The 26,688-nt window shown below is 40.1% G+C and overlaps 1 pseudogene; it reads left to right on the forward strand.

Annotated features, from left to right (window-relative positions):
• The first annotated feature begins 5,607 nt into the window (after positions 1-5,607).
• LOC131896407 (eukaryotic translation initiation factor 1-like) overlaps positions 5,608-26,688 on the forward strand; it is a 29,152-nt pseudogene continuing 8,071 nt past the window's right edge.

Here is a 26,688-nt window from a genome sequence, read left to right on the forward strand (position 1 = left end):
GCCGTCCATATAAGTTGTCATTCTTTGATGCTCCCCAGTGCTGGCAGATTTGAAATGAAAACCACAATTCCTGAAAGTAAACCCTTTCTCATAGCGATGAAGTGATCACTGAACTTCCACTCCCACAACCAACTTGGGAGCAAATTGGAAAACCAAAAGAAAGGCTTCCAGTAACACTGACATTCAAATGAAAATCCCTATGAATACCTCACCCTTGGTTTAGGTTTGCCATGGCTGCATTTGTGGCCAAAACAGTCAATCAACCCATTGTTTGCCTTACACTACACCCAAGAAGAGATTTGCTTGAATCTTTTTTTTTTTTCTTTTGTCACTGAATTGATGAATTGCTTTGGCATCTGGTAGTTAGCTTTTATCTTGGGAAATAATCATCTTCTACTGGGACAGATACTCCACTCTGGTGGTACTTTATCACAGGCAGTGCATAAGTGGTGCTGTTTGCAATTTGATAAACGTGCCCCATTAGGCTTGAAGCTTCCCAAACACCAGCCTGATATGTAAACACAATCAAATCATGCTGTCACCCAGGGGACACAATTGCATGGCTCATCCTTCTCTGTCTTTTATTCAACCCCTCTGTATACATATATATAAAAACATCCTCATTCTTCATTCTGCACAAGCAAAGGAGGGCATTTTCCAGTCGTGGGTGATGCTGTCAGGCTAAGTGTCAAATGCTTTCCATCTGTTAGAGATGGGATTTTTTTTTTTTTTTTTTGATTGGGGAAAAAGACATCAAAACATTTTCACGGGAAACTAGAACACTTTTGAATGCTATGAGACCTTTTTCACAATATTGAGTAATACACACTGAATATAGAAGAAAAACTAATTCTTTCAGTGTTCCCCACTACCCCCCACCAAAAAAAAAAAAAAAAAAAAAAAAAGCTTTTAGAATCATAAAACTTTAGGTCAGAGCAGACAAGAAATCTCTGTCTCTGTCTCTGTCTCTCTCTGTCTCTGTCTCTCTCTCTCTCTCTCTCTCTCTCTCTCTCACACACACACACACACACACACACACACACACACTATACCATACCATGTAAACAACTAAGTACTAAATGATTATTTTATTTATTCCTTGCTAGTAACTTCACAGTTGGTGTTATATCCACATTTAATAAAAACAGAAAAATTAAACAACTCGCTAAATTGTAGCTGGTCTCTCTATTATCTAGCCAAACTGTACCTGAACTCACTCTATCCCAGTTCACTTGATCGTCCGACTTCTCAGCTAAAATTCTCAGCTCCATGGGATAAATTCAAAGTTGTCCCTAACTCCTGCCTCTTGGTTCTAGGTTGGCCTGGGGCTTTAATGTATAAATGTAGTCCCTCTCTCAAGTGAGAGACTTTTGAGTATTTCAAATTGACTCCTGGCACCTGAAGTTTTGCTGCTTGTGGGTAAATATTTCTTGATCTTTCAGCCATCCTTTATTTACCGTGGTTTCACATCCTGAGTGCTGTAATTTCTGTTTCTTTTAAAATGGGATTACATAATAGCTAAAAGATTTTAGCTATCTATCTAGCCTTCTTGAGAAGACCAGAAATTTTGCCACCCTCTGCTCATTAGTACAACAAGGATCAAATTCAAGTTCTCCAGTCCCTACCAGTTAACGTCTTCCTCAAGCCTATATATTGAAATGCTTGCTTTGTGCTCACACACCCGAGCCTCAGAGTCACTAGTGTTATCTTTTATAGTTCCACATCTCCATCATTGCTTTCCTAAAATCCCCAGCAAATCCTAAATGAGTGTAGAGTACCCACTGAGACCATGTTGTAAAAGTCAGTCTGCTTCCATGGCTACCCCTCCCCCATCTCTCTCTCCCCTAATCCTGTTGACCCAAGAATCTCCAATCTCTAGAGAGTCTAATCCTTAAGTGTGTACCACACACCAAGACAGCCACCACACCAGGAAAGTATTCCTATGGAGCTTTTCTTGTCTGAGTTAAATTACTGTTAATTAAGCTATAATTATCCATCACTCTTCCCACCACTGAAGAGACCAACCATTGAGATCTGCTTGGGCTCAAGGGCCTATACTTGAACTAGTTGCCTCTGGAGGCTATTGTGAAGCACAGCAAGAAAAAAAAAAGTTCCTCAACAAATGATTTGGTGCAAACACATTGGATATTTTCCTTTGGAACAATAGAACAATGTCAGTCTCTGAGTCCAAATGACTGACACACAGTGCACTCTATTTCTTCCACAGATTTTTCTGTTACTGGGGGTTTTAGTTTATTGTTGGGTAACTCCGGAGTCCTATTTAGAAGGAGTGACATTCTGTTTGTGGGGGCATTCATGGAGTGCCCGTACATTGTAGAGGTGAGGGCATATGGTCAAAACAGTCACTAAGAGCATCTATTGATCTTGAGTTTTACTCCTGGTCTTCAGGCATTGATCCACTTGGGTTTGGGATATGTCATCACCATTTATAACTGTAGGCTTTGTCCTGGTCATTCTCAAAGGGCTTGAGACCTTTCTTATATTCACACCACGTAGAACTTTCACACTCAGTAGGCTGTTTCGATCTCTTTGCTCTAGTGTGGCAACACCCTCGAGACCTCTCTTGGAGTCTGAAGGCATTTACAATAAAACTGAAAGAAAAACCCCTGCAGCTGCTTTTGATGCACCATCGTTTTGTTTTTATGATGAGCTCACAAGCGTTTTACTGTTGGCTAAATTGTAGAAAACATTACTAGACATGAAAATCATTCAAGTTGGTATTCCAAGAAAAAAAAAGTCTCCTACAGGAATTAATTCAGGGCTTTAAAAAGTGGAAAGATCACTCAAACTGAGCAGCTGCCCCCAATGAGACACAGGAGGAACTCTTGGCTAACAGAGAAGTGTTTCTCGCACACCGTATTAAGACCTCCTAAGTGACTTGACTGCTAATGGGACCCCTTCCTCCTCCCACTTTGCCATCTATATTCTGTAATAAACTCCCTTCTTTGTTAACATTCTGCTCACATCACTTCTTTGTGGCCCAGAGGAAACTGGAGAATCTGGCAGAGTTAGTAAGCAGCATCATAGGCTTCATGATATCTATACACACTTGGAAAGAGGGAGGGAGGGAAGGAGGGAGGGAGGGAGGAAGGGAAGGTAGAGAGAGTTACAATAAGCAGTTCACATGCTTCACCAGCATCTTGCAAATAAGACTTACTGTTAAAAGATGAACAAAACATATTAGATTCTGACACTCAAAAATGGACCCCAAGGAGGAATAAACACAATCACCTCTACTCCATAATCACTTGTGAATGTATCCTACGTAGCCAACGTTCTCCTTCTCAATGTATACAAATGTTTTCCTCAGACTTTTAGAGTAGGTACTGTTACTCTCCTCTTGTCACAGATGTCAGACTGTGACTTAGAGATAAGATGGTAAGTAATATCCCAAAGACAAAACAGTAACCAGTAAAGAGCAGGACTTGAACTAGAGGATTGTGAGCCAACGTTTATACTCTTAAATACTTTCATGACAAGAAAGTCATAATGGTGCTAGGACCATGGTAAACCAATGCTTTAGGCTATGGAAGATTGAGAGCCACTGTGATGTATAATATGAGAAGAACGGGGGTCTACTCTGCTCTAACACATAATAGAAGGTGTCTGAAGAACATACATTTAGTCGGAAATCAAATGACTGCAGAGGAAGCAAGATGAGCAAAATAGATCACAGTCCTCTGGGGAACTGAAAAGCCAGAATGGCACATAAGGCAAGTCAGGGAGTCTGTGAAAGATGACACTAGGCTGAGCCTTTTAAGCCACACTAATGAGTTTTACTGACTATAACCCTCCTTCAAGAAGGAACTCAAGTCCTGAACACACATGAACTCAAGTCCTCTACCAAAGCCATCATCACGGGTGAACCAATACTACTTCAAACTAATAAATTATAGAGCATGATCAGTTCAGGCGGGCAGATGTACTGTCTCCTATCCAACCAGAAATATACTGTTTGGACAAGAAATTTTAGAAGAGGATTGTCACTTTCAAAAGAATGATGACTGAACCCTTAGGGAGCAGGGAAGTTGTTTGCCATAGTCCCTGTTTAGCTCTACTGTCAGCTAGTGTCCCTTTATCTCTTACTCACCTGATCCTTGTATGGTACAGACCCAGCAAGGACCACAATAATTCCTCCCAAAGGGAAGTTTCTACAGATAAGCATGACAGAGGTACTCACTGACAGTAGGATCCCCCCAAGTGACTCAGACACTATGGCTGGCATGATTTCATTGCTACTGGCAGCTCCTTTGACTCAGCCTCAGAATGCCATTAGCCAGGACACTTGCCAGGTGCTGCCTTACAAGACCATTGGTCCTTTGCTGGCCGCTGATGGCCTTGCACAGACTTGACCTGAGCATTTCAACAAACAGCAGGAGCTAATATCTGCTCCTAGGTCCCAAATCAATCCCACATCACATCTTAGATCACTCTTCTCTGCCCTAATAAGATCTATTACAAAAACATAGCAATAATAAGGCCTTCTTACCAAGCTACATGTACCTTCTGGTTATCAAATGGCCCAGAGAGGTGAATGTTCTTATAATGGTGAAATCAGGCCTATTACACTCTTTATACTAGAGCAGTCATGTTTTAAGCTTGAGAGAAAAATATAGGCTATAGGGCGAAAATAATATGTGTCTACTTGCCAGCCCCATGACCTGGGAAAGCCAATCAGATTTAACTTTAGTTTCTAGATCCACAGAATGTAGGCAGTATGCACACGTCAGTGGCAGCAAAGAAGCTTAAATGGCAGGTATTTGTGTCTATGTTCACCCAGGTAATGTATAAAGTAAACAAACTCAACTATTTTAATATTAAATTAGCCTTCATTTTGTTCGTAGGTTTCTTCTAACGTCTCTCAGGTCCCCTTCCCTGAGAGCCTTCCTCTGCTCAAATATTCAGTTCTGACTGTCAAAAGGAAGGACCCAAGCAGTCCCGAGAGTGACTATGTTTTTCCTAAATAGCTGTAGCTATCAGTGTCCCCAGGTGAAATACACATGGACTCAGTGTTGAACTTGGGTCACTTGTCCTTGAACTACTGGACCCATGAGGCCAAGAGTCTCAAGGAAAGACTCAGTTCTGTGTAGCTACTGTGATTCTATGGTCAGCAAACACTTAAGTAGAGGGAGAGATTCTGGGGGTAGAAACAGCCCCTCTGCCCTGCAGGAGTGTCCCAGTGGAAGCATCCTCCTCCCTCCAGTCTCTAGTATTACAGATTGTGAGCTTATTCAGAGCTAATCAACCAGTCACTTCTCTGATGCACACATCAAGCTCAGGACAAGCAGACTGAGGACCATTCTAAGCTTAAGAGTATTGAAACTGAGAGCCATTCTTGACTTCTTAAGTTCTCCTTCCTCGGAAAGTAGAGAAAGTCCCTCCCTCTCATGTTCTCAAGTTCATTTCCATTTCACACGGCTCACAATAGAAATAGTGTGTTATCTGTGGAAAACGTATTCTTATACGTGAAACCCTAAACCAGTGCCAGGTGATGGCAGCCACCCTGCACGGCACCCTTCTCTGGGCTTCCAATAGTTCAAACTACTGTGTGACTAGGAGATGGGTTAGAGATGACAGTGAGAGTAAATGACCACCGGAGTTTGCTTCGTGGTGATCATTTTGAAAAGCTGTGCTGATGAAGGTGTAATTGGTGGAATGGGTCCAGCATGGAGAGATGACAAGTGTGACAGGTAAGAAGAGTGGCAGGTGGCCTGGGTCTGAACCCCAGCTCTATCACTCCCTTAGCCCTGTGGCCTTGAACACATCACCCTTTCATGTGTCTCAGTTTCTCCATTGATAAAACAGAGTTAACTTGATGATGTTATGAATTAATATTTGCAAAGCCCTTAGAACAGTCTCTGATCTGTGAATGGGTTGTGATTTTTTTTTGAGAGGATTCTTGTCAATTGTCAACCCACCCCTCCAAGCCAGCTCTCATACAAAGGGAATGTCTCATGGAGAAATTGGTGACATGGAAGGCCAAAGGTTGGCATCAAACCCTGTAACATGACAAAGGAAAATAAAGCCAAACAAAAGCCACGGCTTGTGAAGTTACATATTGCAGTCCTCAAGTGTGCTGCTGCCCATTTCCATGTCTATCTATATCGTTGAAACATGTTTTATTGCTTAATAAGAAGAAACTTTTTATATTATTACGTTTGGAGGTTCTCAAACTACCCTGGCCCTGCTACTCTTCCAAGACAAGGATCACTGAGAGTCAGAAAAAGGTCAGGTAAATGACGGGAAGAATGTCAGATTCCATGCTGATAAAGCTGCCATGGAAGTGATAGCTAGGCAGGCAGCCATAACAGGTGTGGAAATGTTGGCTAGGTATGTGGCCACACTGGGTTTTCTTACACTGAACCTGGGAATTTGGCCTATCCATCATAAGCAGACCTTCAGCAACTCAGAGTCCTCCCCTCGGAGCAAGGCTTTTGCTACTGAAATTATCTTATATCCCAGAGCAGATGAGAAACCATGTTTCATTGGAGCAAGAAAATCCCAAAAGACAAATTTTTTTTGCCACAATCCATAATAAATTCTCTATCTCTGTCTCTGTCTCTGTCTCTGTCTGTCTGTCTCCCCCCCCCCCTCTCTCTCTCTCTCTCTCACACACACACACACACACACACACACACACAATATCTAAGGTACAGAAAGATGATGGACACTGATACTTCTTCAATGGAAACATAAGAACAAAAGACAACACTCTTCTGAGGACATGCAAGTCCCACTGTCCTACCTTCTGGGTAAGAGCTCCATCATATCATGTCATGTAACCTTGCTATGTTTAGTGACACTTTTAATGATAGAAGCAGCTTTTAGTTTGCTTTTGTTCCCCAAACCATCTCTCTTAAAGCATTGAGAAGTTCTCCATCAGGAGTACAGAAGCAGTCTCTATCATCCAGAGACATTTCTCAATGGATTCCACCGCCCCATGCCATGGCTTCTTGATATTACCCATTTTCAAGTTATGTGGATTTCTTCACCATCATTCACATTCATCATTTTCCAAGTGCACAGATCCAACCAAGAACAGCCCTGTGAGGAAGATGAACAAGAGGACCTACAATGACCACAAGGTAACCAAGCTGAACAGATAGGAGAAAGGGCAAATCCCTGAGCCTGGACCACAGGACAGTTGTACCCCTGTTTCCCAAAGCCTTTGAGAAATGTATATATAGGACACTATTGTCCTGTCATATATCCCCCTTCAGATCTTTTTTTTTTCGAGACAGGGTTTTTCTGTGTAACATCTCTAGCTCTCATACAACCCAGTTTGTAAACCAGGTTGGCCTCAAACTCATAGAGATCCACCTGCCTCTGCTGGGATTAAAGGCATGAGCCAACATTGCCTGGCATACCCTCATTTTAATTAAGTTGATTGCAACAAAATTAATTATAAGTAAGAAGGGATACAATCAGGAAGCTCCCACCTAGAAAACCATCCCAGGTCTTCACAGACAAGGAACTAACTGCAGCTATGTCAAGCTGTGGCAAAGTTAACTATGTGCCACAGTAAAGACAAAAGCTGGTCATGTAAACGTGAGAACAAAGAGAGCATGGTCTGAAAACCAGTGAGACACCTCCAAGATGAGAGGTAGCAGAATCAGCTAGTGACTGACAGCTAGCAGACAAAGTCTACAAAGGACAAATCAGAGGTAGACAGAGAGGGGCCTTTGACCATGTTTCACAGGGTGGGTAGCACATAAAGAATGCATGATCATCTTCCTGCTTGGGCCAAGGGGACATGTATATAGAGAGTGTGAGCTCCATTGTCTCCGCTCATTATAACACAGAGAACACTAATCTCAGTAGAAATGCTGTCAGCCCTTATCCAGTTTCTGCCATTGCCCTAGAGTTGGGAGTTCAGGCTTCACTGTTCATTAATGTCTCACTTTTACATGTTTATTTTCTTTTACTTTAACTCTGTGTGTGTGTGTGTGTGTGTGTGTGTGTGTGTGTGTGTGTGTGTGTTTCAAAGTCAGAGGACAGCTTGTGAGAGTTGGTTCTATCTTTCTACCATGTGGGTTCTGGGGGTGAAAATCAAGTCATCAGGCTGGGAGGCAAAAGCCTTTACCTTCTAAACCATCTCATTGGCTGTTTCTCACCTCACTTCTCTGTCATAACTCTTAATAAAGCCTGCTTCTGTTCTGCATACTCCTACAAGAGTCCGTGTTACTAATCCACACTTGAGTAAGACAACAAACTCAGAGCCACTGTCACCAGTCAATCTTTGACGCCCACGAACGTCCAGCATGTTAGGTCTTTGAATCATGCGCAATTGAGACATGAAAGATGCCATTGCTCTCAAACGCTCTGCATCATTAACAGGACATCTTTCTTAGGGGAGAGTTAAAGAAAGAGAATCAAGTGAAGGAAGACTTGAAGAGATAATTGAACCAATGATGAATAAGAGAAGAGATATAAAAGACTGTTTAGTGGGGCTCTTCCAAGTACCTGAAGATTTTAGACAAACTCCGGAGCCTTGGGTTTATACATTTAGAAACTACACTTTACAAGGGATGATGAGCTACAAGGGCTTTAGTCTATATTAATTTGATTCACAACTAATTGATTAATACATCAGCATGCCAATGTAGAAAGTTATTTGGAGAAATGTTAACTCTTTCAGTATGCCAAAATGTTGAAACACAATTCCTAACTCACAGAGGGCATGCAGAAATGTCTGTTGACTATGTAAAATGTTTAGTCAACTTAATGAATACACACTATGGGCCAGGCATGGGAATCAGCATGGGGAATGTGGGAGTGAACATGTCCATCATAATAAGTCTGTTTAGTGGGAATGTTAGCACAGGAAACTGCTGAACATGGGGAAGGTTCTCTGTTGCATAGCTAGAGAAAAAAAGAACGTGATCAACATAAAGCCACATTCAATCAGCCTCTGATGGGCTGAATATTTATGTCTTCCTATTCATTCAGGAAGAGCTGGCGTCAAGTTTTTATATCATGAGTGTAGTATGTCATCCTCGCCGTGTACTTTCCTGGAGTCTCATCAGTGTCAAGCACAGGGTTGCCCATGATTTTCTTATAATCCTTCCTCTATCCCGATAAACATTGCCTGTGGTTAGAAATATCCAGGCATCTATGAAACAGTGGAATGCTATTCAAAGTCAGGGGTACATCCACTAACAACTGTGGGAAGACTTATAAAAGTAACCACACTGTTAAATTTTTTTCTTTTTCTTTTTTATTTTTTTTCTTAAATTTTGGTTCTGGTGATAGAGCCTATGTCCTCACACAGGCTAGGCAAATGCTCTGCCACTGAACTATGTCTTCAATTTTTATCTTTGCATCTTTCATCTCCTTTATCTTTTTATCTATCTATCTATTTATTTTGGTTTTTTGAGACAGAGTTTCTTTGTGTAGCCTTGGTTGTCCCAGAACTTCTCTGTAGACCAGGCTGGTCTTGAACCTGGAGATTCACCTGCCTCTGCCTCCCAAGTGCTGGGATTGAAGGCCTGTACCACCACTGCCCATCCTCTCCTTTATCTTTTAAGCTTCTATTTTTGAAAAAGGTCACACTGCAAGTTCCTCAGGTTTGCCATGGACTCATCCTAGGCATACCTTAAATTTGTGGTCTTTCTGCCTTTCAAGTAGGTGCAACTAAAGTCATCCACCATCTTGTCCAGCTACTGTCAAATTTTCAATTATGATTATCCTGAGGAGGAAAAGTCACAAAGTTATTAAAGCAATCCAAGTGGGATGAGAATGAAGAATAAATGGTGGTTTATGGTAAATAAGAAAACACTACATGTCTACCTACATCTGCATAACAATATCACTATTTGTATCCACTCAATCAGCTTTCTCTAACAAAAAGACATCTGGGTGACAAGCGACAGAAATTTATGAATTTATTGACGTACAATTTCTGATTTTAGAAAATGAAAATCAAGGTGTCCATGGTATGCTTCCTTCTGAGGGCCACAGGGGAAAAACTGTTTGATGTTCTTTCCTCTCCTCTGGTGGTTTGCTCTCAGTCTTTGGCATTTCTTATACTGGAGAAGCGCCATCTTAGTTCCCGTCTTTATTTTAACATGGTGTGCTTTTTATGTGTATTTGTCCCAATGTTCTAAATTGTCCCTCTGGGTAAGGATATCATTGGATTATGTTCACTCTCCTAAGTATGTCTTTCCTTGACTATCTCTGAAGATAACTCATTTCCATGTAAGGTTACATTCTAAGGAGCAGGGAGTGGGATTCAACATGCCTTTTGGGAATGTACATTTCAGCTCATAACATATATGTAATTCATAGAAGAATTTTGCGCAGGTACTCAAGTTGTTGGTTGAGATATCTTGTAAGGTGTCTCACTTTGAGATAAGGGGAACTTTCCTCTTGGATTTCCATTTTTCATTACTATTTCATTTTTATAACCCTGAGCATATGACATTTCTTTGAGTAAAAAATTACAACCCTTGATACCAAAATGAAACTTTCTTCATTGTTATGGAAATAGGCAACCAAGCACGTAAGAGGAAATGGGTAGTTGTCCCAAACATTTCATATCTGAAGCAAAAACTTCAGAAGAAATCTAGACTGTTTCAGGTGAACATATTGCTTTATTGAACGTGTATAATTAAGATTGTGTGCTATCTGGATCTGTACCAGTCTAATCTCACAGGTTACAATGCCCAGTATATTTCTGGCCAGCAATAGAAGCAAAAGGTAATAGCTATGACACATTTTTGACTCACCAGAGCTTATTAGCTAATAGCAAATACCAACATTTCTGTTCTTAAAGGGTGGATTAGCAAGGAATTCACTGCCTCTGCCATGATCCCTTAAAAGGGCTGCAGTCACAGAGCCCAGCAAGGCTATCTGAGGCAGGCTTATTCCTGCTGCATGCGCATTTGGCAGATTCCCCAAGTGGTTCTTCAGTGTCATGCCTCTAAGGCCACAAGTGTGCATTTCCTGGGCCTGAGCCAAGGACTGTCGGGACGTGCCTTTCATCAGGGCATCCAAGGCCAATACCACGGGAAATTTATTTCAGCTGTCACTCAGCTCAATTCTCACTTCTACAGAGAGAAAAGTCAGCTAATGGGAATCTTTGATTTTAGGCTATGGCACTGGTGTCCTTAGCAATACTAGACTGTGGTAAAAGAGGAGTTTTTAATGTAAATAAAGCAAGTCTATTGAGTCCCTCAATCCACAATGTTGGTTTTCTTTGTCATTTAGCTGAACATTTGGCATTTAGGGCAGTATAGAAGTGCAGTGAATCATTAATGTAAAAGGCATCCAAGTAAAAAAATACATTGATTTGAGTATTGACTCTGTGAAATATTTAAGGTTGATCCACATCCTATTCATCATTCAATCATTCTCCTGAATCTGTCCTAGTCTAGTAATATCAGATGATTGGTTTATAAGAAAATCGTTTGATGATACTTGGAAATACAATTTCTCATGAATGGTAATAAATTACTTTTTCTGAATAAGTGTTACAATTTTTTTCTGTCTAATACAAAATGTATACTTGATAATGTAGTCAGGTACCACACTTTCTCCGTCTTCCTATCTACCGTCCTAGTACAAGACTTTCATTCCCACAGTGGTTGGAGATGTTCTGAACCTCCTATGATGATAAGTGGTTTCCATCATGCCAAAGGTAGGATTGCCTAATGGTTCCCTTCTCATGGAAGCCTTGCCCATCACACTTATCTGTCACTGGTCACAGCTGAGTCAAATAACAACTGCTAGCTAGACTGCTAACTACAAAAACTGAGTACTCAGCCGACTAGCCTCCATGTGAGTATCCTTACAGAGTGAGGCAATCCTTGACCCAGGGCAAGGATGGTAGAAGATGCCAGTCACTCAATAAGCTGCTTATATGTTATTTTAATTTTTATGCAAAGATGAAGAACTAGGATTCTGATACATAACAGTTCCCCGAATATAGAGGTGGGAATAAAGTTCCAATTATTCAGTCTCTAATTTTTTTTTCTATTTTACAACAGGGTGTTGTGTAGCTTAAGTTAGCATGGAATCATGTAATTTGTTATATAGCCATACATATGTAGTCTGCCCTTGAAATTTTTTGTTGATGTTCTTTTGTTCTTTTCTTTGCTTGTTTTTTGCTTTTTGTTTTGGTTTTATGTTTTATTTTGTTTTGGTTTTGGGTTGTTTTTTTGGTTTTTTTTTTTTTTTTTTTTTTTTTTTTTTTTTTTTTTTTTTTTTTTTTTTTTTTTTTTTTTTTTGACACAGGATCTCATTGTGTAGCTCTGGCTGTCCTGTAACTCACTGTGTAGACCAGGCTAGCCTTGGAATCACAGGGATTGGCATGCCTCTGCCTCCCCAGTGCTGGTACTAAAGGTGTGCCCCACCATTCCTGGCTCAGTCTCTAAAACTTTTAAGAAGGACTTTGCTAGTTTGGGGCAAGAATATAGTTTCTGTTTAAGCATCTTGGGCCACAGTAATGTTCTCCATTAAGACAAAGAAGAAGCAATCAAGTCTGCACTTGGCGAGACACCTACGTGACTAGCTAAAGGAGTGGAATTGGTAATTTATTTGATTATTCAAATAAGAGCCTTGTAAACCCTATCAAGGTTCACTACAGCTGCTTTTCTCTGAGTATAGTCGGCAAAAATACAGCTATTGTGTTGCCAGTAATAAGATCTCCCATGGGATTTAAGTACCAGCAATTGTCTCCATCTCTTGCAATCATTTAGAGTGATAAGATGGTGTGCTTTTCACAATCATTTTCTCTAAGCTATAAGTAGAAAAATACTTGAAGCTTCTCCTCAAAAACTGTATATCAGAACTTTTTTTTTGGAAAAAGTGATTGACAAGGCACTTGTCAATTGATTCCTAAAGAGATTAAAGATGGGGGAGATTGGGGAGATGTTGAGTTGGTTTGCATAGGATGGTTTAAGTTGGCTTCGGGCTAACCCCAAGTGGGAGTGAACTAGTATGCAAGCAGTATAAAGAATGAGATGTTATACACATTGCAAAAGACTCCATCCTGTAGAAGAGCCAGCTCTGCCTTCTCCAATGCCTGGCATTTAAATGGCAGGTGGCCTGCACGGCGTGTTGCCGCATGGGTGGGACTGCAGCTCACAGAACAGAGAAATCTATCATTTCAAGATAACATCTGCCTTCCCAGCCTTGTGTCATAATTGCCTCGTGGTGCTTGCTGAGTCACGGGCACAAGCATAGCATCTGTGTCCTTGAGAAATGGAAACGAAATAGAGCGATGAGGAGTGCAGCTATGATGCTGTGACCACGACAGAATGGAGGAGTCAGCTTGGAAAACGGACTTCAGTAAATGACTCGTTCGGTCATTCCACAAACCTATACTGATCACCTTCTGAGCTAATTATCACTGCGACCCTACTTGATGTAACTGAAGCACAAACTAAAGGAGGGAGTGAGACCTGCTTTAGAGTGACAACTGCTGACATCAGACACTATCTCACTTGTTGATGCTACTACCTTGGGAATGAACTGTCTTATCGCCTTCCCCATGGAGCTAGGAGAAAATGAATCCTTTGAGCATAACAAAAGTAATTCTGACTATGGCTTTAAAAGATTTTGGAATTTTATTGGGCTGCAACTGTTAGTTAAATATTCAACCATTTAAGATATTTTCGAGAATCACAGTTTTTCCAAAAGTGAGCAAAAAGCTATCAGCCACCTGCTGTGTTAGCCAATTGTTCATTCAACATGGTCTTTAAAATAACCTGATACATATAAATTGAACTTTGAGAGATATTCATGGTCATGGGACATGAACTGGTGGCCGATTTTCCTTACCAGTTTTCTGAACTGGACATCTGACCAGGCAATTTCTTGTGTCTCATACCCACCTCACCTAGTTAGAAAGTCCGTGTTATACTGAACTTATCTCTCACTGTGTTCTCTAGGCATTTTTGTGTTCTTTATATGCATGATCCTCCATTCATTTTTAACTTTTATGTAGTGTACCTTTTACTACTTTGTACTAAGACATTCTCGGGTTACAAAGGCAATTAAGAGAGAGAATCTTTCTTTTCACATTTGAATCATCTGGAAGCAAACAAAACTGTACATTTTAAAGGTATTCATTTGGATAGTAACAAAAAAGAAACCAGATACAGGTCTGTTTGGCCTCTTTCGTCCCTGGCTGTTTCTCTTGGTCCAGTTGTACCATATTCACAATAGCTGGTATAGCTCATTTTCCTTTCCTGAAACTATATTCTTCCTTTAGTAGACCCAACATGGGCAGAGCTATTTCTCTTTAAACCTGGAACTCTTTTACTTCCCTTATCTTAGAGATTCTTGTTAATAGTCCATGTTTTCTTCATTACCTTTTCTCCCAAACGTGTTCTTCTAGTAGTTTCCAAGTCACTTTCAATCTATAATTTTAGGTTACCATTATTTACAGTTCTGGATGTAGCCAGTGCTTGCTTGGGATTTTTTTCTCTTCTTTTTTATACATTCATTCATTTTTTAAATCTTATGAGTGTTTACTCACATATATGTCTATGCATCTCATGCGTGCATATCTGGTGCCTGTGGAGGCAAGAGAGGATATAAGATGCTGAAGAACTGGATCTCTGCAAAGTTCTCAGCGGACTGACAATTATCTACACAGCAATTCTGAGTAGTCATATGCTCTGTGCAGTGTTCTTCTCATCTGAGTATTTCAAATTTGGTCTTTATATCATCTAGTCTGCTCTTTATGTCATCAAAGGTTGTACAGGTTTGGGAGCCTCTCACATAAACAGGCCTGCATTGATGTTGTTGCGCTCATCCATCTCTGCAGAGAAGAGTCTGCTCAGAGTTCTGACTTGGGTTCTGTCTGCACTGATTCCATGAGTTCTGCTTAAGATTACCTCAGTGCTTCCACAGTTGCCTTAAAGTCTTTAAAGACTACTATTGGGCTCTTTAACTTACTGAATTTTAATCAGTATTTCCAAAAGTACACAGCCTTTATCCAATTTGATTTTTTATGAAAAATTTCTTTCTTACAGTGTATTTTGATCATATTTCACATCCCCTAACTCCTCCCAGATCATTCACTCAATTTTATGTTCTCTCTGCCTCTCTCTCTCTCTCTCTCTCTCTCTCTCTCTCTCTCTCTCTCTCTCTCTCTCTCTCTCTCCCTCTCTCTCTCTTTCTCTCTCTCTCTCTCTCTCTCTCTCTCTGTAAGTAAGAAATGAAATGAACAATTTTAAAAATCAGAAACAAACAAAAAAGACAGTTTCTCACTAAATCTGGAGCTCTCGTTTCAGCTGGACTGCAGGCCTTTGGAATCCACAGTATCTTCCCCGACCTATGCCACACCCCATTCATTACATACGTACTGGGAATCTGATCTCAGGACCCCATGCTTGCCCAGTGAACATTGTACCCAGAGAGTCACTTCTCCAGTTCTTATTCTCAGTTAATTTCTAAATATGTGAATAGCAAAATCATTACTCTTTCCAAAGATGAGAGTCACAGTGTTAGGAAAAACGTTTATTTGAGATGTATATAGGTAACTAATCTTAAGCTGCTTTAATATAAAGACAAAGCAACAGCCATCATCAGAGAAGCTTCCTCCTACAGCAGATGGAAAAAAATTTCAAAGACCCACCACCAGACAATATTCAGAGAGTGAGATCTTGGAATACTTAACCCTAAACAACATTCAATCCCTCCCATCAGGGCTCAGGGAACCTTGTGAAAGAGGAGGTAGACAAAGTGTAAGAACCAGAGGTGATGGAAGGTACCAAGAAGACAATGCACTCTAGATCAACAGGATCCACATACATAGGAACTCACAGAGACTGGGGCAGTGTGCCCAGGGCCTGCATGGGTCTGTACCAGATGGGGTCTTAGAGCTCAAAGGAGAAGTGGACACGTATACCCATCCCTAACTCAGAAGCTTTTTCCAGTTGATAACTACTTGCAAATGAAAATGTAGTTTTCCCCCAAGGGATTCTCACTGGGGAAACAAACTATTCGAAGGGCAGGCTCATGCCCAGCAGTCGACGGCCAATAGAAAACAAGCTCAACAGCATCTTTGGAGGTTCCTTGTCTTATGATGTCATGTCAGGGCTCTTCCTTTTTTTTTCCTTAAATTTTATCTCATTTTAAATTAAAAATTATACACACACACATACAATTTTTTCTCTCTTTTTACCTTTGTGTATATATTATAGCTTCCACTTTAGGGGGTTTATCAGATCCTGAGTGGGTAAATGAGTGGGTCTCCGTGTCTCTGTCTGTTTCTTGTGCCTTTTCTTGGGCTCTTTTCCTTCTGTTCATTTTGTTCTATCCCCAATGTGTTAGTTTTTGTTTCAGTTCGTTACTTTTTATTGTATTGTTATCCCTTAAAAGTCTGTTTTCTGGTGATAGACAGGAAAGAGGTGGGTCGGTATAGCAGGAGAGGTGGGGAGGAACTTGGAGGAGTAGAGGGAGGAAAAGCCTTAATCGGTATATGATAGGTTAGAAAAAAATCTATTTTAAATAAAAGGAAAAAAAGAAAAAATAAGTAAAGACAAAGCAGGTGGATAAATAACTATTTGAAAGTTTCTGCAACCTTCTTAAAAGAAAAAGGAACAGTTGAAGAGGAGAGGGTGTTTTTGTTGCTATGGACTGCTATGAGAGAATCCATAGACTGCATGCTTTCAGTGACAGATTTTAGTCCTTCCTAGCGCTGCAGACTGGGAAACCCAAGGACAAGGCAAATGTACTGTCTGGTAAGAATACTCTTCCTAGCTGGCAGACAGCAATCTTAATGTCTCTTTATAAAACAGCAAAGAGAAGACGTGTAAACTCTGTCTCTTCTTACAAGACAGCTAGTTTCATGCCTTGGTTCTTTTTTTAATTCCCTCCCACCCCCCGGACTGAGGACTGAACCCAGGGCCTTACACTTGCTAGGCAAGCACTCTACCACTGAGCTAAATCCCCAAACCCCCATCCCTTTTTTTAAAATTTTATTTATTTAATTAACTTTGTTTTCATTTATTTTTACATACCGGCCACAGCTTCCCCTCCCTCCTCTCCTCCTGTTACCTACCATGTCTCCCATCCACCCCTTCCCCATCCACTCCTCCTCTGTCTCCATTCAAAAAGGGGCAGGCCTCCCATGGGCTTGAACATAGCATGGCACATCAAGTTGTGGTAGGACCGAGCTCCTCCCCCTGCATAAAGGCTAAGCAAGGTAATCCAGCATGGGGAACAAGTTCCCAAAAGCCAGCTAAGCGCCAGGGACAGGTCCTGATCTCACTGTTAGGAGCCTGACAAACAAAGCAAGCTACACAACTGTCACACACATGCAGAGGACTTAGGTCAGTCCCATGCAGGCTTCCTAACTGTTGGTACAGAGTCCATGTGCTCCTATAATCTCAGGTCAGCTGTCTCTGTGGGTTTTCCTATCATGACCTTGACCCCCGCCCCCAGCCTGGCTCATACAATCCTTCCACCTTCTCTTCAGCAGGACTCCCAGAACTGAGTCCAATGCTTAGCTGTGGATCTCTGCATCTGCTCCCATCAGTTACGGGATGAAGGTTCTATGATGACAATTAGGCTAGTCACCAACCTGATTATAGTAGATAGAAGTTCAGACACTCTCTCCATTATTGCTAGGAGTCTTAGCTGGGGCCACCCTCGTGGATTCCTGAGAGTTTCCCTGGCACCAGGTTTCTCCATAGCCCCCAAATGGTGTCCCCATCAAGATGTCTCTTTGGTTCTTTCCTTGGGGCTTCAATAAAGGACCCTGACAAAAGCAGCTGAAGGCAGAAGGGGTCTAATTTAGCTCACAGTTAGAGGTGCAGTTCATAGAGGTGAGGAGGTCAGTGTGGCATGACCAAAGGAGCTGATCACTTTGCATCCTTAGAGTGCATAGGAACAAATGCTTGTGTGTGTGCACACACACACACACACACACACACACACACACACACACATGGGAGGAGGGAGTGAGTTGTAACCACAAAATAGAACAAAATAATGACATTTCCATAAAGATGGATGAAACTGAAGATCACCATGCTAAACAAATGTGACAGACTCAAAAAGCCCAGCATCCTGTGTTTTGTCTCAGATGATAATCTGGGTGAACAACAACAAAGAAAAACTAATGAGAGGAAGTATAAGGGAGACTATTAAATGGAAGGGAAAGAAGAGGGTGTGAGGAAAGGACAAACAGTAATGAAGGATGAACGTGATTAAAGAAATATCTGCATCTATAAAGTGTTACAATGAAAAACATTCATTCATGCAATTACTATTCACCCTCGACATCAAATGAGGATTGGGACATCAGCCTAAGGGTTCTGGTGGTGCAGAAACATCCAGTCCAAAAACATATCTATTACAGGTGAGGCCTTGAGTGGTGCCTTTGTTCCCCAGGCCTAGGCATAATATATGACTCCTACCATCTATACTGCCAAGTCCAAAGTCCTGCTCCATTGTTTTATTGTTTTATTTATAGGATTTTTATGCAAGTTCACAGTAGTTAATATAGGCATTCTCGGTGTCTAATAATTTGTTGCTATTTCACACTAATATAGATACTTATTCAGTTGGACAAAGAGAAACAGATTTTTCTCTAAATATAATTTATGCTGAAATAGGTTCACTTATTAATTCAAATTCACATACTACAGCTTTGAAATAATTTGGAAAAATGATTTTCTTCTCTCTGTAGTTTTTGTTTCTCTTTCATTTCCTTGTGATACTTAATAAAAGAAGACAACTTCTTGGGAGGCATATTAAAGTTTGCAAAATTTAGATAATAAAACAAATTCTGGGGCACAGCATTCTATCATACATTATTCATCTTCAGAATTTCAATAGGCTCCCAGCTCTGCCTGGACATGTGAATCACAACAGTACTCAGCTGACATAGGTGGGTGCTAACAAGGAGGGCCTTTTCTCTTTTCCACTTGAGAAAGCTCTCTATTTTGGCAGGAGCAGGACTAATTAAGCCCTGAAAGCTATGTTCGTGTGGTGGAAATTGTGAACAACAGCGTCTGTTTTTTCTTAGGAGTAGACCCTTCCCCATCCCCCAATCTCTGATTAAATCCTCACAGACTGCTATTTAAGAACATTCCTTTAGTTTGACTAAGACCTCAGAAATGTTGAAGTGGCTTTAACAGCATTGGAGTGCTGCTCCATAATATTTCCAGCAGACGCCTAAAGGTAAGGTGTTATTTTAAGGACACTTGCAGGGGTACATTTGAGGTCAACTTCCATAAGAAACCCAATAAAGTCAAAAGTTGAACGAATAGAAATATTGTCACCTGCTTTGAATGATGTAGCAGTAAACAGACACATGAAAGTGTCTCTGTGGTAAGACTTGGAGTCACGCCCGGATATCTATCAACAGCTGAATGGATAAGAAAAAGATGACGCACAGACACAAAAGAATCTCATTCAGCCATAAAGAAAAATGACGTTGGTAGGAAAATGAATGGAACTGGAAATCATGTTAAGCATAATAAGCTAGACTCAGGAAGACACATACCACATATTTTCTTTGACATATGGAGCCTAGACTGTGTGTGTGTGTGTGTGTGTGTGTGTGTGTGTGTGTGTGTGTGTAAAAGCGCAATTAATGAGAAAAGAAGGCCATGGTTTTGAAAGAGAGAAAGAAGGGGTATATGGGAGGTTTTGGAGGGAGGAAAGGGAAAGAAGAAATGGCATAATTATAATATCAAAAATTAAAAACAATATTTTTAAAGAACTATGAAAATCTAACCTGGCTTGACTTTTTTTCCAGGCTATCTTTTAGTGTTTATTTAGATCTATTTTATTTAACCTAATTCAAATCTTTTCCTTATAAAACAGGATTAAAAGATCATCTGTTCTAGAAAGTTGCTTAATGAGAAACTTTCTCTTATTCTCTTTTTCCTTATGAGCCACAGAAACTACCTCCAGTATAGAATTTCTCAGTCTCAACAAAACTGATGTCTTAAGCCAGATAATCCTTTGTAGTGGGGGCTAGCCTGAGCGTTGAAGAGTGTTGGACAGCATATCTTGTCTCTGCTCATCCTATGACTATCCCTCCTTCTGATAGGACAAACAAAAACATCTTCAGACATTGCTCATCTTCCCCCAGGGGCAAAATTACCCCCAGTGTTCTACTGCATCCTATATAAAAGTATGTTGTGTAGCTCTCAAATTTGCAAAATCAATGAACAATGGAGGGTTAGTTTATAATGCCCCCCCATTTTAGTTTAGGGAAAACTGAGGAAATAACTGTGTGATATTTTTTCTAAATCTTTATTTGAAGGAATTTTCCAAATCTTAGAATAATATCCACTATATATATATATATATATATATATATATATATTTTTTTTTTTTTTTTTGAAGGTTTTCTCTGAGCATGAGTTAACATGAAGGGCAAAGCAAGTTCTGGCTACTGTTGTGGATTCTCCACTGCTTGCCTAAAAGGGCAGTAAGTGCTGTGTTGGATCCAGAGGAATCAGAGTTCCTGAACCTCAAACTATTACAGTCCATTCCGCTTAATGGTCAATTTGACTTTCCCGTGAAACCGAGTTCCTCAGCGCTGTCCTTCGTGAAGAGAAAGCAAACTCTGCCTGTCGGCTTTGGAAGACCTTATGCCTATTACTAAAAAGGGCCTATTAGTCAGAGATAAACAATGGAATGTTTCCACTTTCTTATTTGGAAGGTTATTTAAAGAAAAGTGTAAGTAAGCAAGAGTGGATGGTGATGTGATGGATGGCAGAGTCTCTTCTCTAGCAGCAGTGGAGCAGTGGTCCAGGAAAAGCAACAGCCATACACGTAGTTCTCGTTACTGCTAATGGGCGTTGTGTCTGGCATCCAGAGTAGAGAATGCCCTTGGCATCATACTTCTCTCTGTGGACAATGACACTGAAGGACCTATGCCATAAATAATCCCTGCCATTCAAGAGAACATTCAGCCCATTGCTGGAGAGGGAAGACAGAAAATATGAGCGAAGTTTCCAGAAGCAACTCATCGACTGTGGAAGCTCTCTTCTGGAAGATTAATGGGGACACCACATGCATCGTAACTAAAAGAGAAAAGGAGTTAAAAAATGGCACTGACTAACGGGAGTTCTGATGACTGCAAAGCACACACAACAAGGTTCATCCCTGTAATCCTAAATGCAGGCTGAATCAGGAAAATCACTCTGAGTGTACAGTCAGCCTGGGCTACTCAGCACAAGGAGAGCCAGAGCTACATAGTGAATCTCTGACTCAAAAACCAAACAAACAAACAAATAAGACAACATATAAACAGAGTGCAAACACAGTTACTGTTCCCCAAACTTCTACTCTACTGCTTTGTCTTATCGTATTATAAGGATTCAATCAATGACAAAAATAACATTCAGATAGTGTCATTGTCTAGTCTATAAAGGATCCTGTCTGTCCCTGACAGAATTATATAAAGTATCTTAGTAAGTAATAACATTGGTCAGTGTTGTATAAGTAAGTAAATAAGTGAAGGAAGAATAAAAAATTCGATAAAGATGAAAGAAACCCCAGCAATCTCCTTCTTGGGGAGAAGATAGGTGTTAGGAGTGTGAGGGGTACAACCATGGCCAAGACCCTGTTCCTGTTTGTACAGCCCAACAAGCTATTTGAAAAACAGAAAAATTCATTAGTCTTTGGATAGCAGGCTGCCTTAACTTAAAGTCATGAGATCCATCATGGACTTTGAGGGGTCTCAAGAAGAACATAAACATGAAACCACCAAGAAAGACTACAGACGTATCTTGGTAGCTGTGTCTCCAGGTATTCAGGATGCCTCATTGTGGTTAAGTATTCTTTAAGTTAGAGATAGACTGTTCCCACTACATTCAAAACAAAGACCCTGGGCATTTTCCCATGTGTGGTCTGGAGACTCAAAAGTCCTCAACTTCATCATAAAATCATTTACATCATGGTTTTGACCCTGCCTTGATTTTCTAGAGAATTGTGGGAAGAAAAAAGCTAAGAGAGAAATCCATTCCACCATGGTTTGGGATGGAAGGGTATCATCTTATCTCATAAATATGGCACCCACCCTATAAATAGTCCTAAAAACTTGGCTAAAACCTACAATCAGAACCTTCTGTGTCGCTGCCTCCTCTCCCTTTGGGCTAGCCCACTCAATCCCTGGAAACTTTGCTTTGTTATGCTGAATTAATATATGCTTAAGTAATCTGTGTCTCTTGCCTAAATTCTTTCCATCAAGAAGATAAGAACCAAAAGACCCCATGACAGTGTGGTTCTCCTCCATGCAGTGGCTCGTACAGGGAAGCATATTCTTTCTAGCTGCCCTAGTGGCATTTGAAGACCAGCTGAACCTCTTGTAGCCCATCAATACACCAGGGATTGATGACTGAAAGACTGAGAGGGAAGATTAATGGCTAAGCAAGCCTCTAGGTGGCTTTTGTGACTTATTCTCCTGTCTGATGAAAAAGTGGGCCACACCAAGCTGCAAACATAGCCAGTAATACAATCTAATCAAAAGGGAAGGAGTTTGGGAAACAACAACACATAAGCAGCCTTGCTGATTTGGCTCCTTTCCAGTTTGAACAATCCTTTGATCATGGGATGACTTTTTACAGTTCAAACGTGAATTTCCCCAACAGGCTCCTGTGCCCCACAGACCCCTTGATTCCCAGCTAGTAGTGCTATTTTGGAAGATTGTAGTAATCTTAAGAGGTGGGGCCCACCTCCAGGTACTTACTTCTCCAACTAGGCCCCTCTGCTGATTCTGAGTCTGTGGTAGACAGAACATCATGACAGTAGGGGTATGTAGTGAAGGAATCTATTTGCCCTGTGTTGGACATGAGCTAGATACAACAATAGTTAAAAAGCCCAAAAGCTAATATAAAAATACAATGACATTTCCATATGGTTTTTAATTCTCTATGGCTATGTAATACTATCTAGCATTTTATTACTATTTTGGGCTCAGGAAGAAAGTATTGGATAAGTGTTCTTAAAGCCCAAACTAACAACCCTGGGTCCACATTTGAGTATAGTAATTAGCAATATTATTTTCACTGACTATTCTTTATTGGGGCTAAACAGGCCTCTAAAAATTTATGTGGGGGCTGGGACATAGCTCAGTCAGTCAAACACTTGACTAGTATGTATGAAGCCCTAGATTTCAGCCCAGCATCCCATAAACTGGGTGTGTTGGCACAGGCTTGAAATTCCAGCACCTAGAAGATGGCAACAAGAAAGCCAGAAGTTCAAGGTCATCTACAACTACATAGTTGTTGGTCTGCCTGTTGGAGTTGGAGGTCTTCCTGGACTTGAAACTCTGTCTCAAATGTATATATAATTTTTTAAATTATTCTTTTACTTGTGGTAGAATTCGTCAGATTATCAGCATTGGAAAACAAATTCAGTCTACTGAGTCATGTATATACAATCCAGCGATATAACCAATAGCATCAGAGTTCTCTCATTCTGTCGTCCATTCACGTCTACTCACTTTAAACGCTCTTTCTAGCCTGGCCTTATTCCCTCTTACTGCCAACTGGCTATTTCTACATGTTGAAAACAATGCTCTTTGGCTAGGTCTGCTCTGAAAGCTTTCATTGTTTTATTTTCTGCTGTGATAGGTCATTGTGCATGCTAACACTGAACTTGCCATCTTCTGCTGAGCCAATGTCCTTCCACTGTTTATATGCCCTTTCTCTGAGTGTGTGCTCCTCTACCAAGCTGTTCTTTCATCAGGCGGTCCTAAATTTTCAACTTGAGAGTCAAACTAACGCTTCCCTAAAGCTACAGTACAAAAGTCCCAGAATGGCCTTGCCTTTCCAGGGGTGAATTTGGGTGAGGAAGGTAGATGTCTTGATTAGGGTTTATATTGCTGTGAAGAGACACCAGGACCACAGCAAATCTTACAAAGGAAAACATTTAATTGAGGTGAAGGCTTGCAGTTCAGAGGTTTAGACCTTTGTCATCATGGTGGGAAGCATGGCAGTGTGCAGGCGACATGGTGCTGGAGGAAAAGCTGGAAGTTCTACATCTGCTGCACAGGCAGCAAAAGCAACTGTGAGTAATATTGAGCAAAGCTTGAGCAAAGGAGACCTCACAGTCTACCCCCACAGTGACACACTTCCTCCAACCAGGCCACACCTACTCCATCAAAGCTATACCTCCTAGTAGTGCCACTCTCTATGAGGGCCATTTTCTTTCGAGCCACCACAGTAGGTGACAGAAAAGACAATATGATTGGCAACCCTGTGAGAATCTCAAGGAGTGAGAAAATATTCCCTGCAGAAACAGGGAAGGGAGATATAAAGGATGCCAAGCTGAAGAAAATATTAGCTATTGCAGTACCTTCTACTTTCTGGTTACGAAAAAGATATTGAATATGTAAAACTAGAGTGTACTTTAATACACAACTACAATTCAGGTCACATGCAAAACCTTAGAAACCTAATACATTAAATATGTGTCTCTAACATACCAAAGGGTCAACATGCATATTCAAGACCATTGCCTTACTCTCTTCTAAATTAAAATTTCAGAGCAGTAACTGGATAGTCAATGATATGATCACCCTACCCAGTGTCTTCTGTTATTCATAGATGTGCAGTGGAGATATTAGATTTGAAATTATTTTATTTACATCTACTGAAATGTAATCTTTATGATTGCCTTTTCTCACAAACAAAACATAGAATTAAACTCTGGGCTTGGAACCAAAGAAGTAGATCAGTAAGTAAAGGCCCTGAGGTGCAAGCTCGGCGATCTGAGTTAGACTCTCAGAGTCCAGCTGGAAGGAAAGAATGGATTCCACAGGAGCTGTCCTCTGACTGCCACGTGTATATTGTAGTACCCACACCACCACCATCACACACACACACACACACACGCACACATACACATATACGCACATACACACACATTAGTTAGTTAGTTAGTTAGTTAATGAATGAATTAATTAAACATTGGACTGAGACTAGATCCATAAATATTTCCTAACGCACTTCTTTTATGTTTTAGGTCACAAAATTGAAGCCCATAGAAGAGAATAACTAGAGAGACATATACTGGGCTGCCCTGAACAAACACTGTTAAAACGTATCTCCTTCCAGGTAACATAGTTGGGTATTTATTATTATTATTATTATTATTATTATTATTATTATTATTAATTATTGTTGTTGCATTCCATTGTCCACATTTTGTTTGGTCCTCTTACAAAGAGATTTTTTTTTTAATGGAAGAAAGAAGACAGTAGTAGAATGAAATGAGAACTTGTCAGATTGATAAATTGTGACAATTCAATAAACCTTCTCTGATCATATTTCCCCAAACTCAGTTCTGTAATGCCCAGCGGGGGAATGGTGGCTCCTGTCAACACCACATTCTAGCCATGTGTAGATGATTACAAAATAATTACCACATGAAATCAAAGTGGTAGGGATCATGAGGGACGCCTTTCAAACTTGGCTTCAAACGTTATCTCTGTAAAATGTCTGTCTCCTGCTGTGACTATATGCAATTATACACAGCACGACTCCATGTGGGAAAAAAAAAGTTCCCTAAATACCACAAACAACGACAATAGTGTTCTAATCAAGTCCCTTGATTTTAAATTGTTTCCAAATATGTCATGGGTAATAGAAGTCATCATAACTTTCCTTATTTTAGGAGAAATTAAGTTCTGGTTTTATTGTTTTACTCAAAGTATGAAGAGCCTTAAAACTGCTATCAGGAGTCACAAATTAAAATAGGATATTTTCTTTTGCCCCCACAGGGCTGGTAAGGATTAAGAATGAAAGGGGGTCAAAGATAAGAATAAAAGTGCCTAAACTAACAATTGAGTGAGGACTTCTCTAATTTACCTCTAAGGTATGTGGACTCAGCCACAGTGATCCATTTGCAAGTCAGTTTGGCAATCTAGATTAAGTATCACCTGCCTTTTAATGCAATAAAATTCTAAAAAAAAAGGTATATTAAAATTATTTTAAAATGTTAACTATAGTATTAAGTAGTAAAAAGTGGTATCAATAAATGTTAAATGAGGAAGTGTGGTTAAGTTAATCAATGGTGACATATTTTAACTAATAAGTAGAACTAATAATAAGAACTAATGACTGAATATTTTCCCACCTAAAAGACAAACGTTATTTTATTTGATATATAATGCTTGGTAAAATGCTAATTCACAATTTTAATAGGTAGAAAAAAATCCTATAATATTATAATACAATTTTTATAAACTTTGTATGAAATATGCATACCTAGATGTACAAGTGTACATGAATTGGAAAACTAAACTATTTTTACAACTACAGATATCAAAAACATTAATAAAAGTTAGCTCTTCTCATATATAATGCAACACCTAATTGAATAATGGTGCTATCAAGATTTAATCTGTAGGCTAGGTATGGTGGCTCATGTCTTTAATCCTAGCATTTGAGAGGCAGAAGGAACTCAGTGAGCCTGAGGCCAGCCTGGCCCACAAAGCAAGCTTCAGGATAGGCAGAACTACAAAGAGAGACATTTTCTCAAATAAAACAAACGAACAAAAAATATTTAATTTGTGCTTATGTATGTATTTGTGTGTGTCCATATGTCTGTGGTGTGTGTGTGTGTATTATAATACATATAGAGATAAATAGATGTGTATATGTATATGATATTATGTTATGTGTGCATATTGTCTGTGTTATATGTGTGGGTATGTGTACATGTGTCATATGTGTGTGTGTGTTA

This window comes from Peromyscus eremicus, chromosome 20 (assembly GCF_949786415.1).
Source record: "Peromyscus eremicus chromosome 20, PerEre_H2_v1, whole genome shotgun sequence".
Classification (NCBI taxonomy): Eukaryota; Metazoa; Chordata; class Mammalia; order Rodentia; family Cricetidae; genus Peromyscus; species Peromyscus eremicus.